Below are 24,194 nucleotides of genomic sequence, written 5' to 3' on the forward strand. Positions count from 1 at the left end.
GCCCACTTGCCCAGTGCCACCACTCATATCTGGTGTCACAATAGTGTGCATTTAAAAACAAAAAAATGTTTTTCACTGTAATAGATTCAATAGCAGTTAGTTGTCTGCAAGCGGGTGTCAGGCCTACAGCGTGTACTCTGCCAACCTCTGCCAGTGCACATTGCCACTCATATCTGGTGTCACAATAGCGTGCATTTAAAAACAAAAAACTGTTTTCACTGTTATAGATTGAATAGCAGTTAGTTGTCTTCAAGCGGGTGTCAGGCCTACAACGTGTACTCTGCCAACCTCTGCCAGTGCACATTGCCACTCATATCTGGTGTCACAATAGCGTGCATTTAAAACCGAAAAACTTTTTTCACTGTTATAGATTGAATAGCAGTTAGTTGTCTTCAAGCGGGTGTCAGGCCTACAGCGTGTACTCTGCCAACCTCTGCCAGTGCACAGTGCCACTCATATCTGATGATACAATAGCGTGCATTTAAAAACAAAAAATGTTTTTTCACTGTTATAGATTGAATAGCAGTTAGTTGTCTGCAAGCGGGTGTCAGGCCTACAGCGTGTACTCTGCCTACCTTATGCCAGTGCACATTGGCACTCATATCTGGTGTCACAATAGCGTGCATTTAAAACAAAAAAACTGTTTTCACTGTTATAGATTGAATAGCAGTTTAAGCGGGTGTCAGGCCTACAGCGTGTACTCTGCCAACCTCTGCCAGTGCACATTGCCACTCATATCTGGTGTCACAATAGCGTGCATTTAAAACCCAAAAACTTTTTTCACTGTTAAAGATTGAATAGCAGTTAGTTGTCTTCAAGCGGGTGTCAGGCCTACAGCGTGTACTCTGCCAACCTCTGCCAGTACACATTGCCACTCATATCTGGTGTCACAATAGCGTGCATTTAAAACCGGAAAACTTTTTTCACTGTTATAGATTGAATAGCAGTTAGTTGTCTTCAAGCGGGTGTGTCAGGCCTACAGCGTGTACTCTGCCAACCTCTGCCAGTGCACATTGCCACTCATATCTGGTGTCACAATAGCGTGCATTTAAAACCAAAAAACCTTTTTCACTGTTATAGATTGAATAGCAGTTAGTTGTCTTCAAGCGGGTGTGTCAGGCCTCCAGCGTGTACTCTGCCAACCTCTGCCAGTGCACATTGCCACTCATATCTGGTGTCACAATAGCGTGCATTTAAAACCAAAAAACTTTTTTCACGGTTATAGATTGAATAGCAGTTAGTTGTCTGCAAGCGGGTGTCAGGCCTACAGCGTGTACTCTGCCAACCTCTGCCAGTGCACATTGCCACTCATATCCGGTGTCACAATAGCATGCATTTAAAAACAAAAAAACTTTTTTCACTGTTATAGATTGAATAGCAGTTAGTTGTCTTCAAGCGGGTGTCAGGCCTACAGCGTGTACTCTGCCTACCTTATGCCAGTGCACATTGGCACTCATATCTGGTGTCACAATAGCGTGCATTTAAAACCAAAAAACTGTTTTCACTGTTATAGATTGAATAGCAGTTTAAGCGGGTGTCAGGCCTACAGCGTGTACTCTGCCAACCTCTGCCAGTGCACATTGCCACTCATATCTGGTGTCACAATAGCGTGCATTTAAAACCCAAAAACTTTTTTCACTGTTAAAGATTGAATAGCAGTTAGTTGTCTTCAAGCGGGTGTCAGGCCTACAGCGTGTACTCTGCCAACCTCTGCCAGTGCACATTGCCACTCATATCTGGTGTCACAATAGCGTGCATTTAAAACCCAAAAACTTTTTTCACTGTTAAAGATTGAATAGCAGTTAGTTGTCTTCAAGCGGGTGTCAGGCCTACAGCGTGTACTCTGCCAACCTCTGCCAGTACACATTGCCACTCATATCTGGTGTCACAATAGCGTGCATTTAAAACCGGAAAACTTTTTTCACTGTTATAGATTGAATAGCAGTTAGTTGTCTTCAAGCGGGTGTGTCAGGCCTACAGCGTGTACTCTGCCAACCTCTGCCAGTGCACATTGCCACTCATATCTGGTGTCACAATAGCGTGCATTTAAAACCAAAAAACCTTTTTCACTGTTATAGATTGAATAGCAGTTAGTTGTCTTCAAGCGGGTGTGTCAGGCCTCCAGCGTGTACTCTGCCAACCTCTGCCAGTGCACATTGCCACTCATATCTGGTGTCACAATAGCGTGCATTTAAAACCAAAAAACTTTTTTCACGGTTATAGATTGAATAGCAGTTAGTTGTCTGCAAGCGGGTGTCAGGCCTACAGCGTGTACTCTGCCAACCTCTGCCAGTGCACATTGCCACTCATATCCGGTGTCACAATAGCATGCATTTAAAAACAAAAAAACTTTTTTCACTGTTATAGATTGAATAGCAGTTAGTTGTCTTCAAGCGGGTGTCAGGCCTACAGCGTGTACTCTGCCTACCTTATGCCAGTGCACATTGGCACTCATATCTGGTGTCACAATAGCGTGCATTTAAAACCAAAAAACTGTTTTCACTGTTATAGATTGAATAGCAGTTTAAGCGGGTGTCAGGCCTACAGCGTGTACTCTGCCAACCTCTGCCAGTGCACATTGCCACTCATATCTGGTGTCACAATAGCGTGCATTTAAAACCCAAAAACTTTTTTCACTGTTAAAGATTGAATAGCAGTTAGTTGTCTTCAAGCGGGTGTCAGGCCTACAGCGTGTACTCTGCCAACCTCTGCCAGTGCACATTGCCACTCATATCTGGTGTCACAATAGCGTGCATTTAAAACCCAAAAACTTTTTTCACTGTTAAAGATTGAATAGCAGTTAGTTGTCTTCAAGCGGGTGTCAGGCCTACAGCATGTACTCTGCCAACCTCTGCCAGTACACATTGCCACTCATATCTGGTGTCACAATAGCGTGCATTTAAAACCAAAAAACCTTTTTCACTGTTATAGATTGAATAGCAGTTAGTTGTCTGCAAGCGGGTGTCAGGCCTACAGCGTGTACTCTGCCAACCTCTGCCAGTGCACATTGCCACTCATATCTGGTGTCACAATAGCATGCATTTAAAAACAAAAAAACTTTTTTCACTGTTATAGATTGAATAGCAGTTAGTTGTCTTCAAGCGGGTGTCAGGCCTACAGCATGTACTCTGCCAACCTCTGACAATACACATTGCCCCTCATATCTGGTGTCACAATAGCGTGCATTTAAAAACTAAAAAAAATGTTTTCACTGTTATAGATTGAATAGCAGTTAGTTGTCTTCAAGCGGGTGTGTCAGGCCTACAGCGTGTACTCTGCCAACCTCTGCCACTACACATATCTGGTCTCACAGTAGCTTGCACGCATAGTACCACTAATCCAAAAAAAATGACAGGCAGAGTCAGGCCACCCCACAGGGGCCGTCGTGGTCGTGGTGCTGTGATTCCCTTTTGCCCTAGAATAATGCCCAATTTTCAGAGGCCACGTACCCTGAACTTGAAAAGTTCTGAGGACATAGTTGACTGGCTAACACAGGACACCCAATCTTCTACAGCTTCCGCTCGGAACCTTCCTCCTCCAGCTTAGCTTCGGGCACCTCTCAAGATACCACTCACCCGCCTGCCGCCACCACCAACACTTGCACCACAGCCGCTTCACTTTATCTGTCAGAGGAGTTATTTACACATCTGTTTGAAGAAATGAGTGATGCACAACCATTATTGTCAGAGGATGTAGATAACAGGGATATGTCTCAGTCAGGCAGCATTACACACATGGACGTACGGTGTGATGATGATGATGATGTTGTAACCACTGCTGCTTCCTTTGCTGAGTTGTCAGATACAAGTGAAGCGGTTGATGATGACAATGCGTCCATGGATGTCACGTAGGTGCCCACTCGGCAAGAAGAAGAACAGGGCGAAAGTTCAGATGGGGAGACAGAGAGGAGGAGGAGACGAGTTGGAAGCAGGGGGGGGTCGTCGCAAGGAGCTAGTGGCACAGTCAGACAGCATGCATCGGCACCTGGGGTCAGCCCGACAGCACGCCAATCAACGCATGCTGTGTCCACCACCAGAATGCCGTCATTGCAGAGGTCAGCAGTGTGGAATTTTATTTTGTGTGTCTGCCTCTGACAACAGCGATGCCATTTGCAACCTGTGCCAAAAGAAACTGAGTCGTGGGAAGTCCAACACCCACCTAGGTACAACTGCTTTGCGTAGGCACATGATCGCACATCACAAACGCCTATGGGATCAACACATGAGTACAAGCAGCACGCCTACTCTAAGCCGCCATCCTCCTCCTGGTCCAGCATCTTCAGCCACGTCAACCACTGCTGTCCTTCTTGCCCCCTCTCAACCATCCGTCACTCCGTCTCTCGCCTTGAGCAGTTCCCGCTCATCTGCCCACAGTCCGGTGTCTGTCAAGGACATGTTTGAGCGTAAGAAGCCAATGTCAGAAAGTCACCCCTTTGCCCAGCGTCTGACAGCTGGCTTGTCAGAACTATTAGCCCGCCAGCTTTTACCATACAAGCTGGTGGAGTCTGAGGCGTTCAAAAAATTTGTAGCTATTGGGACACCGCAGTGGAAGGTACCCGGCCGAAATTTCTTTTCACAAAAGGCAATCCCCAACCTGTACTCGATTGTGCAAAAGGAAGTAATGGCATGTCTGGCACACAGTGTTGGGGCAAGGGTCCATCTGACTACTGATACCTGGTCTGCAAAGCATGGTCAGGGCAGGTATATCACCTACACTGCGCATTGGGTAAACCTGCTGACGTCTGCCAAGCATGGAATGCGTGGCTCTGCAGAGGAGTTGGTGACACCGCCACAACTTGCAGGCAGGCCTGCTGCCACCTCCTCCACTCCTCCTACTCCATCCTTTCCATAACCTCCTCGGCTGAGTCCTCTTCTGCTGCTGGTCCACATCAACGGCACCCCCCCCAGCTCCCCAGGTACTATTCCACATCCCGGATACGGCAGTATCACGCCGTCTTGGGTTTGACTTGCTTGAAAGAAGAGAGTCACACCGGACAAGCACTCCTGTCCGCCCTGAACACACAGGTTGAAAAGTGGCTGACTCCGCAGCAACTGGATATCAGCAAAGTGGTTTGTGACAACGGAACAAATTTGTTGGCGGCATTGAAGTTGGGCAAGTTGACACATGTGCCGTGCATGGCACATGTGTGCAATCTGATCGTACAACGCTTTGTGCATAAGTACACAGGCTTACAGGACGTCCTGAAGCAGGCCAGGAAGGTGTGTGGCCATTTCAGGCGTTCCTACACGGCCATGGCGCACTTTGCAGATATCCAGCGGCGAAACAACATGCCAGGGAGGCGCTTGATTTGCGACAGCCCGACACGTTGGAATTTAACACTCCTAATGTTCGACCGCCTGCTCCAACAAGAAAAAGCCGTTAATGAATATTTGTATGACCGGGGTGCTAGGAGAGCCTCTGGGGAGCTGGGAAGTTTTTTGCCACGTTACTGGACACTCATGCGCAATGCCTGTAGGCTCATGCGTCCTTTTGAGGAGGTGACAAACCTAGTCAGTCGCACCGAAGGCACCATCAGCGACATCATACCATTTGTTTTCTTCCTAGAGCATGCCCTGCGAATAGTGCTGGATCAGGCCGTAGATGGGCGTGAAGGGGAAGTGGAAGAGTTGTGGTCACCATCACCACCAGAAACAGCCTTATCACCATCGCTTGCTGGACCTGCGGCAACACTGGAAGAGGATTGTGAGGAAGAGGAGTCAGAGGAGGAATGTGGCTTTGAGGAGGAAGACCAACCACAACAGGCATCCCAGGGTGCTCGTTGTTACCTATCTGGTACCTGTGGTGGTGTACGTGGTTGGGGGGAAGAGCATACCTTCATTGAGATCACTGAGGAGGAGAAACGGGAAATGAGTAGCTCGGCATCCAACCTTGTGCAAATGGGGTCTTTCCTGCTGTCGTGCCTGTTGAGGGACCCTCGTATAAAAAGGCTGAAGGAGAATGACCTGTACTGGGTGTCCACGCTACTAGACCCCCGGTATAAGCAGAAAATGGCTGAAATGTTACCAAATTACAACAAGTCGGAAAGGATGCAGCATCTAACAGGGGAAGAGGTGAAAGTAATCCTCCCACGACCACGCCAGCAAGGACAGGACACTTTAAAGACGTGTTGTTGATGGAGGACATGCAGAGCTTTTTAAGTCCTACGCATCGCCACAGCCCTTCGGGATCCACCCTCAGAGAACGACTCGACCGACAGGTAGCAGACTCCTCACCTTAACTTCAGATATCGACACTCTGAGGTGCGATGAACCCCTTGACTACTGGGTGTGCAGGCTTTACCTTTGGCCTGAGCTATCCCAATTTGCGATAGAACTTCTGGCCTGCCCCGCTTCAAGTGTCCTGTCAGAAAGGACCTTCAGTGCAGCAGGAGGTATTGTCACTGAGAAGAGAAGTCGCCTAGGTCAAAAAAGTCTAGATTACCTCACCTTTATTAAGACGAATGAGGGATGGATCCTGAAGGGACTGACAGTGGGCGATACATTCGACTAAAAAAGGCCTGATGAGATGAGCTGCCTTGGGCTAAAAATGGTGACCCTATGTAGGAGGAACAGTCCCTATTCTGCTCTGTTTCTGTGTGTATCAGGGTCCCTGAGGACAGGTGTCAATCCATATCTGCCAAGTGACCCTATGTAGGGGGAACAGTCCCTATTCTGCTCTGTGTCAGTGTGTATCAGGGTCTCTGAGGACAGGTGTCAATCCATATGTCAAGGTGTCAATATGTCATATGTCAGGTGTCAATCCATATGCATTGTGATTTAGGAATGTTAGGTGATTTATGCCCTTTATGGATTAAAACCAGACTCTGCATCAACTGTGTAATTTTCCATGGGAGTTTTGCCATGGATCCCCCTCCGGCATGCCACAGTCCAGGTGTTAGTCCCCTTGAAACAACTTTTCCATCACTTTTGTGGCCAGAAAGAGTCCCTGTGGGTTTTAAAATTCGCTTGCCCATTGAAGTCTATGGCGGTTCGCCCGGTTCGCCGGTTTGCGAACGTTTGCGGAAGTTCGCGTTCGCCGTTCGCGAACCGGAAATTTTATGTTCGCGACATCACTATGGGTATACATTGGTACTAATTGATTTGGGACCTACACCCTGTTAAAGACAGCATTCTCCTCCAAGGCTCAGGGATCCTAAACAAGGCATTTGAGTACTATACACATATATATATTTTATTACACACCCTTTGGCTACATCATCCACTTTGGCCACACTTAATAAAGCCAATCTAGTGCATGATGTTTTAATCCATTGGACCTATTTTTTGATGATATTATAGCAATAGGTATAGGGTTAGCCTTCCAAGGCTAATGTTTACTTTGTATTTAATTATTTTTTACCTACTTTCCCCTTTTGTACAGTGTTTTGTTACATTAATACTTTACGGATACAATATCATTTCCAGGTGACATTATATCTCACAATTTGTGAGATTAATTGTCATTTTGTTTTGTATAATTTGAATCATGGAATTAAAAAATGTGACATAAATGGACAACTGCATCGTAATAATTTACCTGGCGTAGAGCCTTTGGAGTAGCGACAAAATTAGATATGCCAGACCGGCCCTATGAAAGAGATTCTGAGATCCCCTATTGAAACTTTACTGACAGCGAGATTATCAATTAGTTACTTTAGCGGTTAATGGGAGCCATTAAGAGTAGTGATAGGGTTGGAACCAGTCACTACGTTCCTACCAGAGAGAATTATGAGAGTTGTTAAAGACTGGCTTTTTAGTAGCGGCTGGCGGTAGCTCCGTAAGAGCTGCTAAAAGTAACACAGGTCAAAGCGGAAACAGGAATGGAGATCAGCCAGTCCTACACCCGTCTAGGGTAGGTGTAAATGTATGGGATTTCCGGTGTAAATGTATCTAATTTCTAGTAAATACAAATCCTTATTGCCATCTCTATGTTCCTCTGTGCACGTTTTTTCAACTTACTTGAAGAGTTTTTTTTACCCATGTGTAACTTATTATACGGACACTAGTAAATGATATTTTGATGTAACTTCTACCCAATGCTAAAAATGTAAAAATTCTGGACTTTATATTTCCCCAGCGTGTTTTGATTTTAAGGTAATTTATGGAATGTTTTTTTTTTCTGGTAAAAGTGGTGTCTAACAGGGTAAACGGTGACCTTTACTTACATATCTGGGAGTATTTATTTTTCCAAGTGATTACTGGATGTTAAGATTCACGTTTGCTTGTTTGCTATTCGCATTCTTTTAAGGTGGACAAAGGAGAATATACGTATCCAAGAGGGGAATTCAGCTTGATAAAGAGGAACTATCTCCCACGTAGAACATATCTCATATGAAAAGCATAGAGAAGCAAACTGAACAGTGTCTGGAATTTCCATAACAGTCTAACTGTGCTCCACGTAGGACTTTATCGGTTCGACAGGATTCTAGTCTCCTTTGTGATACTAACAGAAGAAGACAAGAACACAAAAAGTGAGTGATTTTATTTGATACAATGGGCTATAAAACCCTATATTGTAACTATATGTCTGTCTGTCTATCTGTCTGTCTCTACCTCTCTATCTATCAAAGTATGTTCAGAGATAACTATAACTTGGATGTTTATTCAAATGTATATTCATTGGGTTAAATTCTAAAGGATCTATTAAGCATCTCACTTTACTGACCAAATCAACAGCTTAGTAAAGAGATGGCAGAATTCTCAAACACGTACTTGGCTACGGGAAAAGATACAAGTTACTTAGTACAAAGAATACAATTTCTAAACAATGCCAGAAAGCAAACAGCTATCATAAACTTTAACTATTATCTCTATACCCCTTTCTTACGGCATCTGTATAAGCACAGTGTAGATTTAAATGAGAGCTTCCACTTCCCAGGATTTTCATATTTGTGTCATGTTTACTTATCCCCATATTTTAAACATGTGTATTTGTGAGGTGAGATAAATAAAATGTTTTTTAAGAAAAGTTTCTATTTCACCTCCTCATTTGCAATATGTGCCTTTGCTGTGCCTTGACGGCACTGGATTGTGATGTCATTGGTTGCATCTGACTCAAATATATAGGTGATTTCCATTGTTTTATCCAATGGTGTAAATTCCACAGAATTGAGAGCTTCGCTTTATAATATCCATCTGAAATATCTAAAATACGTATGAACAGTTTTACCGATGGTTATGGTATCTAAGTTTGGCTAATATTTCTGAATTATAATAAGCTGACAAAAAATATAATTGTAAAAGAATATGGACAGGTACATTGGCAACTTTGTTATCATTTCACTACAACTTACTCTTCAGTTAGACCCATGTAATTATATATTTGTTAATAGGACTATTATTAAATAATACAATATATTTTCATTATCAAATTAAACTTTACTGCATTTTCTTTATAGAAAGGTTGTTCGCTTTGCAATTAAAACATTTCCCATAGTGCTTTCACATGACTTAACATCCTGCAAGTTAAAAATATAGCATGTAAAATGGGGAATTAACATTAGAAAAAAGTACACAAATCTAAACTTCCTGTTGCTTTAAAGTCAAACAGAAATTTTAACGTGAAATCTCAGATTATTTCATAATAATAGAACAATAAACAAAAAAATATATGTTTATAGTCTTTTGTATTTGCTGTGAATTTATGTTAATGTAAACATTATAGACTGTTTGTTCGTTCAGCTTAATAAAGTATTTAACTATTAAAATATTATCATGTTTAACCCCTTAAGGACACATGACGTGTGTGACATGTCATGATTCCATTTTATTCCAGAAGTTTGGTCCTTAAGGGGTTAAAAGTCCAAACAAGTCTGTGTAATAGAAATTTAAAGGAAGACTAGCATCGAACCCTGTGTTTTGTTTTCGTGATGCAAGATGCATGTGTTTTTCTAAAACGCAACAAATCCTTGCACTTGACCTCCACCATTTTATTTTCCTCCATTAACCCCGTAAGGCTGGAGGCAATGGTACAAGTTCTGACCAAAACAAAACCAAGAATTTGCGCTAAATGTCTTTTCATACGTAATACAGCTCTTTCATATTACGTGCACCCACAATTATTATATATCATTTTATTCAGGAGAAACAGCCCTTTCATTACATATGTATGAAACATAATTTAATATGAATGAATTCTAAATAAGTATGATAAATTAATACATTTTGTTATTTTCCTAGTTCTGCATGGCATTTTAACTGTGAATGTCGCAATACTATTAGCTTTTACTGCAATTAAATACACATATTTGTATGCTGTGATGCCACATGAGTACAACAGTATACCCCATGTCTAGCTTTTATGGTGTTTTGGAAAGTTACAGGGTAAATAAAGAACTTGCCCATTATAGTATTTACACATTGAAATTTTCCAGTTGGTTTGCTGGGCATATGTTGCCTTTGAGACTGTATGGAACCCTAGGAATGAGAACTGGCTGCAGTTTTGCTCCACTGGTCTGGTGTAGAACCGGATCTCTGGAGGCTGTTTGTAACTGCGGTCACAAAATTTAATGTTCTGGGAGAACAGGAAGCAGCTCAAGGTCTGGGCCCCAGGGCCTGATGGTGAGTATTCCCATAAGGCCCACCCATAAGTCCACCTATATGTTCCACCCATTAAATTCGCTCACATGGAGTGTAGTGTGTAGGGGATGTGTTATGTGTTATTGTAGAGGATCTAATGTGTGTGCTTATGGAATGTAGTGTATAGGCATACCAGTTTGTGTAGGTGAAGCAGTGTGTGTGTGTGTGTACTGGAAGCAGTGTGTGTTTGTGGTTGTGTGCAAGGGATCCATTGTGTGAATCTGTGTTTGTATGCATAAGGGATGCAAGGTGTGTGTCTGTAAGTGTGTGCATTGAGTGTGTGTAAGAAATGCATTGTTTCTGTGTGTATGTAAGAGAAGCAGTGTGTGTGTCTGTGTTTGCATGTGTGTGTAAGGGATGCATTGTGTGTTTCTGTGTATGTATAGGGATGCATTGTGTGTGTGTGCGTGTAGTGTGAAAGTGCTCTCCATTCTGTCCCTTAGAGCTCTCCCCTGCCCCTTAGTGGTCTCTCCTCTCCCCCACCCTTCCCTGGGGGTCTCTTCTCACACCCACCCACCCTCCCTGTGTTTTCCTCACCTCCCCTTCTCCTCATCTCCACTTCTCCTCACCCCCTCTCCTGTGTTCTTCTCACCTCCCCCGTGTCTTCTCACCTCCCCCCGTGTTCTCCTCACCTCCCCTTCTCCTCACCCCCCCTCCCTGTGTTCTTCTCACTCCCCCCTCCCTGTGTTCTTCTCGCCTCCCCCTCTCCTCACCCCTTCCCTGTGTTCTTCTTACTCCCCCCTCCCTGCAGGGCCGGCGCTACCTGTTAGGCGGACTAGGCAGCCGCCTAGGGCGCCCCTTGGGAAGGGGCGACGCCAGGAGTGCCGGCCCCCCTAATGCTGCAGCCGCCCGAGCACTCTGCAGAGAACCTCAGGCGGCTGCAGCTTTGCCCGGGCTGGTGCATCCATGAGGGCGCACCTCCCGGGCGCAGCATGAGCAGAGGGGCTGACAGGAGGGAAGCGCTCAGCGCTCCCTCCTGTCACTCCCTCACTGTAGTGTGGCCGAGCGCTGTATGGTCCGCGGGTACAGAGAGCATCTGTCTCCTGTACCCGGCCGGACTAACAGGAAGTGCACACTGAGTGTTCACTTCCTTTTAGTCCGGCCGGGTACAGGAAACAAAAACTCCCTGTACCCGCGGACCATACAGCGCTCGGCCACGCTACAAAAGAGGTAGGGGGAAGAAAGAAACAGGGAGGGAGGGGGGTGGGAGAAAGAAACAGGGAGGGAGGTGGAAGAAACAGGGAGGGAGGTGGAAGAAACAGGGAGCGAGGGAGGGGGAAGAAACAGGGAGGGAGGTGGAAGAAACAGGGAGCGAGGGAGGGGGAAGAAACAGGGAGGGAGGGGGAAGAAACAGGGAGCGAGGGAGGGGGAAAAAACAGGGAGGGAGGGGGAAGAAACAGGGAGCGAGGGAGGGGGAAGAAACAGGGAGCGAGGGGGGGGGAAGAAACAGTGAGGGGGGGGGGGAAGAAACAGAGAGGGAGGGGGGTGGGAGAAACAGAGAAGGGGGGAGAAAGAAACAGGGAGGGAGGGGGGAGGAGAAAGAAACAGGGAGGGAGGGGGGAGAAAGAAACAGGGAGGGAGGGGGGAAGAAAGAAACTGACAGGGAGGCGGGTGGAGAAAGAAACTGACGGGGGAGAAAGAAACTGACAGGGGGGGAGAAAGAAACTGCCAGGGGGAGAAAGAAACTGACAGGGGGGGAAGAAAGAAACTGACGGGGGGGAGAAAGAAACTGACGGGGGGGAGAAAGAAACTGACGGGGGGAGAAAGAAACTGACGGGGGGAGAAAGAAACTGACAGGGAGGGGGGGAGAAAGAAACTGACAGGGAGGGGGGGAGAAAGAAACTGACAGGGAGGGGGGGAGAAAGAAACTGACAGGGAGGGGGGGAGAAAGAAACGGACAGGGAGGGGGGGAGAAAGAAACGGACAGGGAGGGGGGGAGAAAGAAACGGACAGGGAGGGGGGGAGAAAGAAACTGACAGGGAGGGGGGGGGAAAGAAACTGACAGGGGGGGAAGACATTGACGGGGAGGGGGAGTGACAGGGGAGGGAGGGAGAATGAGAGTAACAAGGGAGGGGGGAGAAGAGAGTGACAAGGGAGGGGGGAGAGATTGACATTCATCACACACACAATCACACACAATGAACTCTTACACACAAAGACAATGCACCCCTTGCACACAGAAAAACACACAATGCATTACACACACACACGCAATGCAACCCTTACACACAATGCATCCCTTACACACACAGAAACACACAATGCATTCCTTACACACACTCAATGCACCCCTTACACACACTCAAAGCACCCCTTACAGACTCACACACTTCATCCCTTACACACACAGAAGCACACCTTGCAGCCCTTACACATACAAACACAAATTCACACAATGCATTCCTTACACACAAATCAGGACATCCCCTACACACTCCACCCCCTGTGAACAAACTCATTGGTGGACCCTGGGACCCAGACCTTGAGCTGTGTAAAGGGCCCCAAAAAATGGAGCTGCTTCCCGTTCTCCCAGAACATTGATTTTTGTGATCACAGTTACAAACAGCCTCCAGAGAGCCTGTTCTACACCAGACCAGTGGATCCAGACTGCAGCTAGAGCCCATCATCATCCTCATATGGTTGTAAGTAGGCAATCTAGTATATTATTTGTGGCACTAATCTCTAATTTACCTCACAATAAAGAAACTCTACAGTCCCCAGAACCACTGCAGCTTAATGTAGTGGTTCTGGTGTCTATAGCCTGTCCCTGCAGGCCTTTTAATGTAAACACAGCGGCACTGCAGCACTAGCGTTAGTTAACATGGCAGGTCATATGGGTGGGGCATTGTGATGTCACAGGGGGGGCAGCAAACTTTACTTTTGCCTAGGGCGGCAAAAATCCTTGCACCGGCCCTGTCTCCCTGTGTTCTTCTTACTTCCCCCCTCCCCTCTTCTTATTACCCCCCTCCCCTCTTCTTCTTACCCCCCCTACCCTCTTCTTCTTACTCCTCCCCTCCACTTGTCTTCTTATTATTCCCCTTCCCCCCCTTTCTTCTTACTCCCCCTCCCCCCTTTCTTCTTACTCCCTCCTCACCTCTTCTTCGTATTCCCCCCTCCCCTCTTCTTCTTACTCCCCCCTCTACTTGTCTTCTTCTTACTCCCCCCTTTCTTCTTACTCCCCCACCCCTCTTCATAATCCCCCTCCCCCCTTCTTAGCCCCCTCCACTTGTCTTCTTCTTCCTCCCCCCTCCCTTGTATTCTTCTTACTCCCCCTCCCTTGTTTTCTTCTTACTTCCCCCTCCCTTGTATTTTTCTTACTCCCCCTCCCTTGTTTTCTTCTTACTCCCCCCTCCCTTGTTTCCTTCTTACTCCCCCACCTTCCCTCTTCTTTTTACCCCCTCCCCTCGTTCTTCTTACCCCCCCCAGTTCTTCTTATCTCCCTCCCCTCCCCCAGTTATTCTAACCCCCGCCCTTCCCCCAGTTCTCCTCCTAACCTCACCTCCCCTTCCTGTAGCGTGGCCGAGCTCCTCTCCGGTCCGCAGTACAGGAGTTTCTGTTTCCTGTACCTGGCCGGACTGATAGAAAGTGCACACTAAGTGTGCACTTCCTGTCAGTCCAGCCTGGTCGCGGAACGGAGAGGAGCTCGGCCACACTACAGGAAGGGGAGGTGAGGCAGGAAGGGGAGGTGAGGCTCTCTATAGAGCGCTCAGGCGGCTGCAACATTTAAAGGGCCTGCGATGGGGGCGCAGGGCGCCCCCTCCTATATGGGGCCCTAGGAGGCTGCCTAGTTCGCCTTATAGGAAGCGCCGGCCCTGTGTAAAACGAATCCAGGGGATCCTCAAAGGTACTCAAGGCCACCTGGGAAGCACAATATGCATCTGGAGCACCCATACTCCTACCCCCCTTTTAGGGGCTCTTGGAACAAGACACATAGTCCTTGGGCAGGAGACTGGCATTTAAGCCTCTCCAAAAGTCTGTGGCACAGGGGCTTCCATCACACGGCGTTATCCTTATATATCCTTGAAGAATTCTCCATGTGATCAGAGTGATTAAAATATATTGTTGGCAATATCTATATCTCTTGGTGGATTCTTTATGAAATATAAAAATGGGCCCCATTAATGCAGTTTTCACCTATGCTTAAGGTTCTCCACTTAGCTAAGAAAATGTCTTGGTCATTGGTGACTTTGCAGAGACTAGAAAAACAGCTCTCGTACGTTCCCCTTGCTCAATGCGTCTCTGAGTATCACTGCATAGGTTTACTAGAGCACTTACGGCAGAATGGTTTAAGCGAAAGCCAGACTGAAATAAAATGAGGAAGCTAGACATTGAGTAACTCAAGAGTTGCACATTTGTCCAAGATTTTAAATAGCACAGGAAATACGTATATAGGTCTGTAGTTTTTTTTTTTTTAAATTGTTTTCCTTGTGGATCTGTACAAATCTTGCCAAATCTGCGTCCTAACTATATGACCAGACTAAAGAGGAGTGTAGGATTAAGGAGACTTTGTAGGGGGTAGTAACTTGTGTACTGAGCAATAGTAGAACGAGGTTTGGCCAAGTGGACATGACTGAGATGTTAGTCTAAGAAACTGGAAATTTTTATGTTATTTGCTGGTACTTCTTGAAAATCATATTCTCTATTATTGAGGGGTTGTGGAGAGACTGATGAAATATACCTCCTCAGTTTATGTATTTTGCAATCAGCAAGATGACAAACCCAAACTAATAATTGCTATAAGCAGTCACTATGGCTATAGACCATCTTATGTTTTAGCTTACTATACTTTCCATAAATTGTCCAGATTATATGTACAATTGTTCAATTCATCTGTTAATTTTTAAGCTTACAACCTTTAGTTTACTTTGGTCATCTTATTTTGCTTTATGCAATTTTTTTGTGATTTAAAAGATACATTGCTTTGCCAATAATGAGCACCAAAACAACCACGTCATAATTGAGTAGACTTTGGTACATAGATGCTGACCCTTTTCTCTTACAACGTAAAATATTGCCTTTTGTGAAAAAAAAAAAACAACGTTTACATATGGCTATTAGGCAAGACCTTCAGTTTTAAAAGATCTTCACGTTTGTCGTGATGAGCAATACCATAAACCAAAAGAAACATGAACGTAAAAAATAAAAAAATAAAACATTTTAAATATATGTAGAAGTTCTTAAAAAAAACCTTTTTTTCAATTATAAAATAGATTATATATGATATACTTTTTGCTTTTGCAGTTTGCAGTTGCTTTGTCACTTGAATGTTTTTGTTTTTTCAACTCTGATCTGCTTTGCTGTCTCGGGTAAGATTCTAACTAGTTAAGCCATGTCCCACGATTTTTCGTGAATACATATCACTTATAACTGGTTGTGGGCAGCGCACTGCATTCATTTAAGCCGTGCATCTGTTCAAATTAAAAATGAAAAGACTGAATGCAAGAAAAAACAATAAATCTGCATTATATAATTATACGTAAACAAATATTATATGTATGCGATAGTCAGGTGGGTCTGGTGGAGAGTTGGATGACGTCAGGTAGACTCGGTCTCACCCATCTTCAGCGAGTTGTACTACCAGAGTAAAAAGCTACATGTAAATTAAAAACTTTATAAATAAACTAAATAAAAAATTAAGGGAGTCTTATGGGGCACGAGACACAGAGAGCATTTTGTTTTGTTTTAGATTTTTACTGTTTATTTCTTTTACACGTTTTGTTTATCCCACTTATTATGGTAAGTGGTTCCTATGAAAATTAAATAAACAAATTATGAGTTTTAGGCATAGAGTTTAGTTTTTTGCAATTCTCTTGATATATTATATTGCGTAAGTTATGACACTTATTATCTATCTTTATCCTGTTAAATGTGCTCGATCGAGGGCATTCCTTGTGTAACTGCTATTGTTATTTTCTATAAATAAAGAATAAAGAAAATGAGGCAATGTATTCCACCTTACTCATTTTGAGAAGAAAGTCAAAGGTGGATATGACTTTTATGTGATTATTTGCTGCTTGCAATACCTTAATGATACATTCGTCTAGAGAACACAGAAATTATTAGACCTCTTTCGTCAGAAATATGACCTCACCATAGCACAACTGCAGCTTGAGTTCCAGCCCAGAAAAAAATATACCTTGAAAATTAAACTAACAGACCTGCTGACAATTGGTTGTTTTGCGTCTAAAATTTTTAATTTCCTTATTAATTCTCCCCACAGTGTTCATGATTAACAAACTATTTCCTTTTATTAAAAACAGAACTGACATATTTTTCTGTTTTCAGTGTCTCTCGTAGTACTGAATAAGAGGAGGCTTTGATATGATTTACGTCATTTCCTTGTGCTCTTTTTGCTTACATTGAGTATCCGTGTGCAAGATTAAACCTGAATAGTCGGAATTTCGAGTACTGTATGTTGTCATTCTTGCAATAGATGATTACAAATTATATAGAAAGAAATTTAAATTAAAAAAAGAACACATTTAATTTTAGTAACTGTCAGTGACCTAATGACAGTTTACTGCTAATTACTGCTCAGGGTGCATTGGATTATTTATTAAACAAAATCCTGTAAACTTGTCTTGTGACCTGCCTGGGCTTTTTTCTGGTCCCAACTCATTGTAATAATTGCCGTATGTTTATAGGAAAACAAAGGGTCTGCTTTGCTACCAGTAGAGGTGAATTAGATCATGGGAAAATAAAGAGGTATATCCAGAGATATGTATATTTCTCTTTATTTAGTATTTAAGAGCACGTTTTAATTTATTCATGTTTTGACTACTTTTCACATGCCCTTGTTTGTGCAGCTAGAATCAGGAATGGGAATTTAAAAGGGTTTCAGGGGAACAAAACTTGTGTGGACTGGCTGGCAATGAAACTAGTTAAGGTAAAGCTGACTTTGTGCATGAATATTGCTCCTGATGCTTAGCTCTCTCTAACACTGTGGCATGTCCCCTTTCTTCAACACTCACTACATTCCAGGGCCGGATCCAGAACTGAGTATTGGGAGAGTATTACAGGGACAATCCAGGCACAATAACCACTACGGCTCTATGTAGTGATTATGGTTCCAGGGGTACTGGTACCATTTAAGAACAGTTTGACAACTTACCTGGGTTCTACCAGGATAGGGGATGTAGTGTGTGTGAGGGGTGCAGTGTGTGTGGTAAAGTGTGTATGAGCGGTGAAGTTTGCGTGTGAGCAATGCAGTTTGTGTAAGGAGTGCAGTGTGTGAGGAATGGTATCTGTGTGTGAGGAGTGCAGTGTCTGTGTGTGGGGTGAAGTGTCTGTGTGTGGGGTGAAGTGTCTGTGAGTGAGAGGTGCAGTGTCTGTGTGAGAGAGGGGTGCAGTGTCTGTGTGAGTGAGAGGTGCAGTGTCTGTGTGAGTGAGAGGTGCAGTGTCTGTGTGAGAGAGGGGTGCAGTGTCTGTGTGAGAGAGGGGTGCAGTGTCTGTGTGAGTGAGACGTGCAGTGTCTGTGTGAGAGAGGGGTGCAGTGTCTGTGTGAGTGAGAGGTGCAGTGTCTGTGTGAGAGAGGGGTGCAGTGTCTGTGTGAGTGAGAGGTGCAGTGTCTGTGTGAGAGAGGGGTGCAGTGTCTGTGTGAGAGAGGGGTGCAGTGTCTGTGTGAGAGAGGGGTGCAGTTTCTGTGTGAGAGAGGGGTGCAGTGTCTGTGTGAGAGAGGGGTGTAGTGTGTGTGAGAGAGGGGTGCAGTGTCTGTGTGAGTGAGAGGTGCAGTGTCTGTGTGAGTGAGAGGTGCAGTGTCTGTGTGAGTGAGAGGCGCAGTGTCTGTGTGAGTGAGAGGCGCAGTGTCTGTGTGTGGGATGAAGTGTCTGTTAGGGGTACATTGTGTGTGTGAGGGGTGCAGTATGTGTGTATGGGGAGCAGTGAGTGTGTAGAGGGGCAACTTGTGTGAATGTATACAAATTTATTAAGTGTGTAGGTAGCCTAAAGCAAATATATGTTTTTGTTTTTTTTAAATTAAAATCATATACTTTATGTACTCCCTCCCTTCTTACCTTTGCTCAGGGAGGGGGAACATTTCTCAATCCCTGGTGGTCCCAGTGGTGAGTGACATATAGCCTGCAGATCCTGTGGCTAGAGTTCACTCTTGCGAGATCCAGAGCGTTGCCATGGTAACCGTGGCAACGCTCCGAACTCGTGAAAGGAGGACCCGGAGGAGCTGCAGGCTGAGCTCACAGGTCCTCTCTCCCTCCCCAGTCTGCTGCCAGCAAAGTGCATGTGGACTGGTGAGGGAGATCTCAGATCCGTGAAGACACACTGCAGAGCCGGTGCTTGGATAGCATTGGCCCTGCCAGGGAGAGCATGTGACAGACCCTCTCCCCCCTCCAGACCTAGCAGGCAGAAGCTCCTTGCAGACTATATACCAGAAGCTTCTGCCTGCTAGTAAGAAGATAAGGAGAGGAGTAGACAAGTGAATGCTGGGAGACTGTTCCCAGAAAGCTTAGAGCGAGCTCCTTATTAGATGCATTTGTGCTAAGTTCGGGTGCTGTGTACATAGCTCACACTTAGTTGGCCAGTCTGCATGATTCCAGGCCAGCTTGTCATGCATTCACGCCAGGCTGACCTTCCAGTTCTTCTGGTAGATCCATCCCCTTCTGGCGATACTGGTTAGGTAATTTGCAACAGTGGTCCACCCTTTTACCACACCCACTTATCTCCCACTTCAAAGAATGCCGATGTTGGTGGACATGGGTTTGGTTGAGAGATGACCTTAAGGATAATATTTTCAAATTTATTCAAATCTGTTAGAAAAACATTTAAAATTATTTACCTTTAAAAGTCACCATTTAAGTTTTTGGGGAACGTTTGTAAGTAGATTATTGGAAAAGTTTTTTGTTTTTTTTCCTAACAGTTTTGAATAATTTAAAAAGCTTATCTAAAAATATTAAATTTAGTTTTTAGTCAGTTATTTATAAAGGACAAGTGTAGACTGAAGGCTCATAGTTGAAGGCATCACATACGTGGGGCAAAGTTCTAAAAGTAGAGTAGCTTATACACCCCCGAGAATCATGTTCATTACACGCATGGATGGACCATGCTCAAAGGAACATTAATTTATGTTTCCCGTTTACATAAAAGAGAACCTTTAGAGAAGATCAAGCATATATAATCTGTAAACAAATATATCATCTTACATTTGTTAACAGATCTGTAACTTCCATTATATTACCTATCTGAGTTCTGATTGGCTAAAAGGACAATGCGAACAAACAGAACACTATATTTATTTCAAACAAATTGATTATTTCCCATTTCCCCACGTTTCTTCATGTAGATCTGTAAAACAAAGAGAGTCTTGCTTCAAGCAAATTTCATAAGAATTACTTACCCATTTGAATTGATCTCATCTGTATAAGGAAATATTCGTTAATTTCATCTGTAAGCAGCAGTCAGTAGTTAGGAAGGACTTGGAGGAGCTAAAAAAGCTTGGAGGTTGGTGACTCATGGTATGGTGAGTCATTGGTATTTTGTTACAAACCCGAGAGGGGTGGCGAGTGGAGGTGTGTCCAGAATGAACTTGCTTCTTAATGGAATGTACCTTGCTTCTAGTCAAAGTAGAGAGTGGGATTATTAGCATTCACATTATCCAGCACTGACTGACTGCTTTTATCTCAGTACCTTGGATGAAAACTGTAAGTAGAATGCTTTGCGTTTTTTATATAAATCACTATTGATAGATATATAGGTAGACAGACAGACAGACCGATGGATGGGTAGGAGAGAGAGTGTCAAAGAGAGAGAGAGATATATATCTGTACCTATTCGAGCTTACATTGATTGGACTGCAGTCAGAAATGATGGGTTTAAGAAGGCACTGGATTGAATGATGTGCAAGATATTACTTTTTTTTTTAAGATTATAAATCTAGGAACACCTAATGAACTAAATTAGAGATTAATAGAAAATAAAACCATTGCTATTACCCAGCAGTAAGAGATGTTCAAACAATTAGCTCTTGACCTCATAATGCACATATTCTAGTCTAATGGCTTAATAAAAACCATAGTCGTTATAACACATCTCTGGATGTGGGTAAGGGCTATTTTATTTATTCAAAATTATCAAAGCTGGCCAAGTGTAAACATTCTAATGATCACAACCTTGACCACTTGTTGTACACAGTGTCCCACAAGCAATTCTCATGTTAAATAAATGATCCAGGCACCTTAAGCACTACAATGCACTGTAGTGGTTATAGTTCTAGGACTGTTCCTTTAATGGTACCAAAAGGTTTAGTGCCTTGCTTTATCTTTGTCATTTGGAAAATATGACTCACCAACCTTAAAAAATGTGACACACGAGTACACCCAATATCCAGTGAGATATTGTCCTCCTCAAGACAGTCTGTAGCAAACACCTCTTTAAGGATCATTTATTTTGAACTGCTTACATGACAAGAAAAAAAGAGAACACAACAAAACCTTATGTTAAAGAACAGAAATTAGAGCCCACTTAACCAGTCTGCTCTTGGTGGGTTTCTTATGGCTGTGTTATGAAATAATCTGTAATTATTATAGGATTTACTCAATGGATTGTATAAAAACTGATCAGGGGACAGAAAATATCAAAACAATCAACCTTAAAACATATTTGAGATGGATATTATTGGAGATCATTATTATTTTCATTTATTTTTTACTTTAGCTACTTAGCTTAGATTTTGTGGATAAGTTGTGACAGCAGTGTGGTGATACATATCTATAAATATACAAAAAAAAATGAAAAAAATAAAACATGGAAACCACTGACACAGGGTAAATGATTAACATTGATTATATTGTCACAAAGGCACTTATAAAGGGATGGGATATATTAGGCAGTAAGTAAACAGTCAGTTATTGAATTCCATGTTTTAGAAGCTGGAAAAAGGGAAAGTGAAAAGATCTGAGTGACTTTGACAAGGGCCAAATAGTGAGGGCTAGATGACTAGGTCAGAGCATCTCCAAATTGGCAAGTCTTGTGGGTTGTTCCCAGTATGCAGTGGTTAGTACCATGCTGGACATGATAAAAGGGTGTCAGAACACACAGTGTATCACAGTTTGCTGTGTATGGGGCTGTGTAACCTGTCCCATGATGACCCCTGCCCTGCCTTCAATGAGAACATTAGCTTCAGAAATGGATCATTGAGGAATGGAAGACGGCTGCCTGATCTGATGAATTCCGTTTTCTTTTAGATCAGGTGGATGGATGACTGGGTGGGTGTGCATCATTTACCTGGGGAGGAGATAGCAGCAGGATACATTATAGAAAGAAGCCAGGCCGGTGGAGGCAGCATTATGCTCTGGGCAATATTCTGCTAGGAAACCTTGGGTCCTGCCATTCATGTGGATGTTACTTTGACACGTACCACCTACCTAAAGATTGTTGCAGACCATGCTGCACCCCTTCATGGCAATGATGTTCCCTGATGGCGGTTGCATCTTTCAACAGGATAATTTTTCCGGAATGGTTTATGGAGCAAGACAAAGAGTTCAAGGTATTGCCTTGTCCTTCAAATTGAACAGATCTCAATCTGATTGAGCCTTGGGGGTTGTGCTGGAACAACATATCCAATCCATGGAGGCCCCACCTTGCAACTTGCAGGATTTAAAGGATTTGTTACTAATGTCTTGGTGCCAGATACCACAGGACATGTTCAGTCCATGTGGAGTCCATGCCTCGATGCATCAGAGCTGTTTTAGCAGCATGAGGGAGATCTACACAGTATTAGGCAGATGGTTTTAATGTTGTGGCTGATCAGTATGTATATTATCACCAAGTATCTGTAACATTAGTTAAGCTGTAAATTTATTATAATTATCTAAAACTGTAAACAATTATTTTTGTTATTTGTTTGTCAAAACAAAGTTAATTGGGAAAAAAAGGTTACATTATTTTTTATTAGTGTGATGCTCTCAACAGCATTGCAGGAGTGGCATATCTTCATGTGGGGTCTGTTCCCAGGGCTTACTAATGTTGCTACACTGTTCTTGTCCCTTTATTTAGTTATAATCTCACAGTCACAATCCAAGAGTGGCTGCTTGTTCTCACTTCCTCAGAGCAACTCCTTTCTAATCATTTCCATCATCAAGTTTCATTAGTAAGTTTCGTCATGTGCTGTGGGTTTCCCTTGGAAACTTGACACACCAGGAAAAGGAGATTTAAACAAAAAAAAATCATATTAATACACATTTCGGTATGTTTTTGGTTGTTTATTTTCTGTTAGAGCTCAACACGTATAATGCTCTCTTCTGTTATAAGTATAACAATAAGACGTGGAGTCCTTTTCAACCTGTTTTTACGTTCATTGAGACAGTAGAACTTTAGTACGTTTTGTTTGGCTTTCGACATGGCTTCTCATTGTGTTAAATCCAGCAGTAGTACACACATCGAGTGCGTGTTAAATCAAGTTTAAGGACAAAAAAAGTAAACACTATTCCTGCAGGGAAGAAAACAAAAGATAGAACGTTTGAGAACAGAAATGAGATTAGAAAGATTTGGGGCATGTCAGAAATTTTCCTGCACATCCGTACTATCTAGTCCCACTCATGAGTTAAATATCAAACTTCTTGCTCTTCTCTTGTGTCCTCCGTTAGTGAACAAATATCAGCGAAATATATTTTAGTAGAAGAATAAATAAATCAGATGAAGGACACTGAAGCCCCCTGAAGAAGGTGTGGGAGGTTTAGAGGCTAGGTTTTAAAGGAAGTGGTGTAGTGTAGAATGACCAGATTCAATAAGAAAGAAGAGAGAAAAGAAATTGGAAAAACAGTCGTGGAAGGAGGGGGTTGTGGAAAGTACAGGGAATTTGGGGAAGCACTAAGACAGTAGAAGAATAACCGAGGTTGAGAACATACACTGTATCAGAGGAATATGTATATATGTATATAATTGTATATCTCGCTAAACATTTAATGCTGTCTATGGCTCTTTTCTATTTTAACTGAAAGATAATTGAGGACCCATATAGATGTAGGGACTACATTTTTTTTCAAAGTTAGAATTAAGATGTTATATCTGTTGTGGCCAATTATCCCTATTCTATGATTATAAAGCACTGCGGTATAATTAATAATACTAATAAAGCCTATTAGTTTCAAATATATTCGGTTTTATCCCTTGCCTCTTTTGTTGATGGTGAAATAAATTCAGTAATCACAATGCATATCAGGCTGCCGACAGTCATCAAAACAGATAGACAACCTGTTACCGAATACTTAGGGAATTCATCAGCTCCCACTGCAGGAATTGAAATTAATCAGAACTACAACCCAAATATAATTTAAAGGATCACTATAGTGTCAGGAAAACAAAGCGGTTTTCCTGACACTAGAGTGCCATGAGGGTGCCCCCACCCTCAGGGTCACCCTCCCATGGCGCTGAGGGGGTTAAAACCCCTTCAGCCACTTACCTTTATCCAGCGCCGGGCTCCCTCGGCGCTGGTGACCTCTCCTGCCCCGCCGACGTAAACTCCCTCTGCCGACGTCAGCGGAGCCGAATGCGCATGCTCGGCAAGTGCCGCGCGCGCATTCAAAGTGTCCATAGGAAAGCATTTCTCAATGCTTTCCTATAGACACTTTGCACGATGGAGGCATAATATGCCTCCAGTGTCGCAGATGC

The 24,194-nt window shown here is 43.5% G+C and overlaps 1 long non-coding RNA gene across 1 annotated transcript in view; it reads left to right on the forward strand.

Annotated features, from left to right (window-relative positions):
• The window catches only part of LOC134586577 (uncharacterized), a 92,756-nt gene that overhangs the window by 65,093 nt on the left and 3,469 nt on the right, over window positions 1-24,194 (forward strand). Inside the window, exon 2 of the long non-coding RNA XR_010086579.1 lies at window positions 8,248-8,470. This is a non-coding gene — a long non-coding RNA (uncharacterized LOC134586577). The remainder of the gene's footprint in view (window positions 1-8,247; window positions 8,471-24,194) is intronic.

The sequence above is a fragment of the Pelobates fuscus genome, chromosome 1, assembly GCF_036172605.1.
Source record: "Pelobates fuscus isolate aPelFus1 chromosome 1, aPelFus1.pri, whole genome shotgun sequence".
Taxonomy (NCBI): Eukaryota; Metazoa; Chordata; class Amphibia; order Anura; family Pelobatidae; genus Pelobates; species Pelobates fuscus.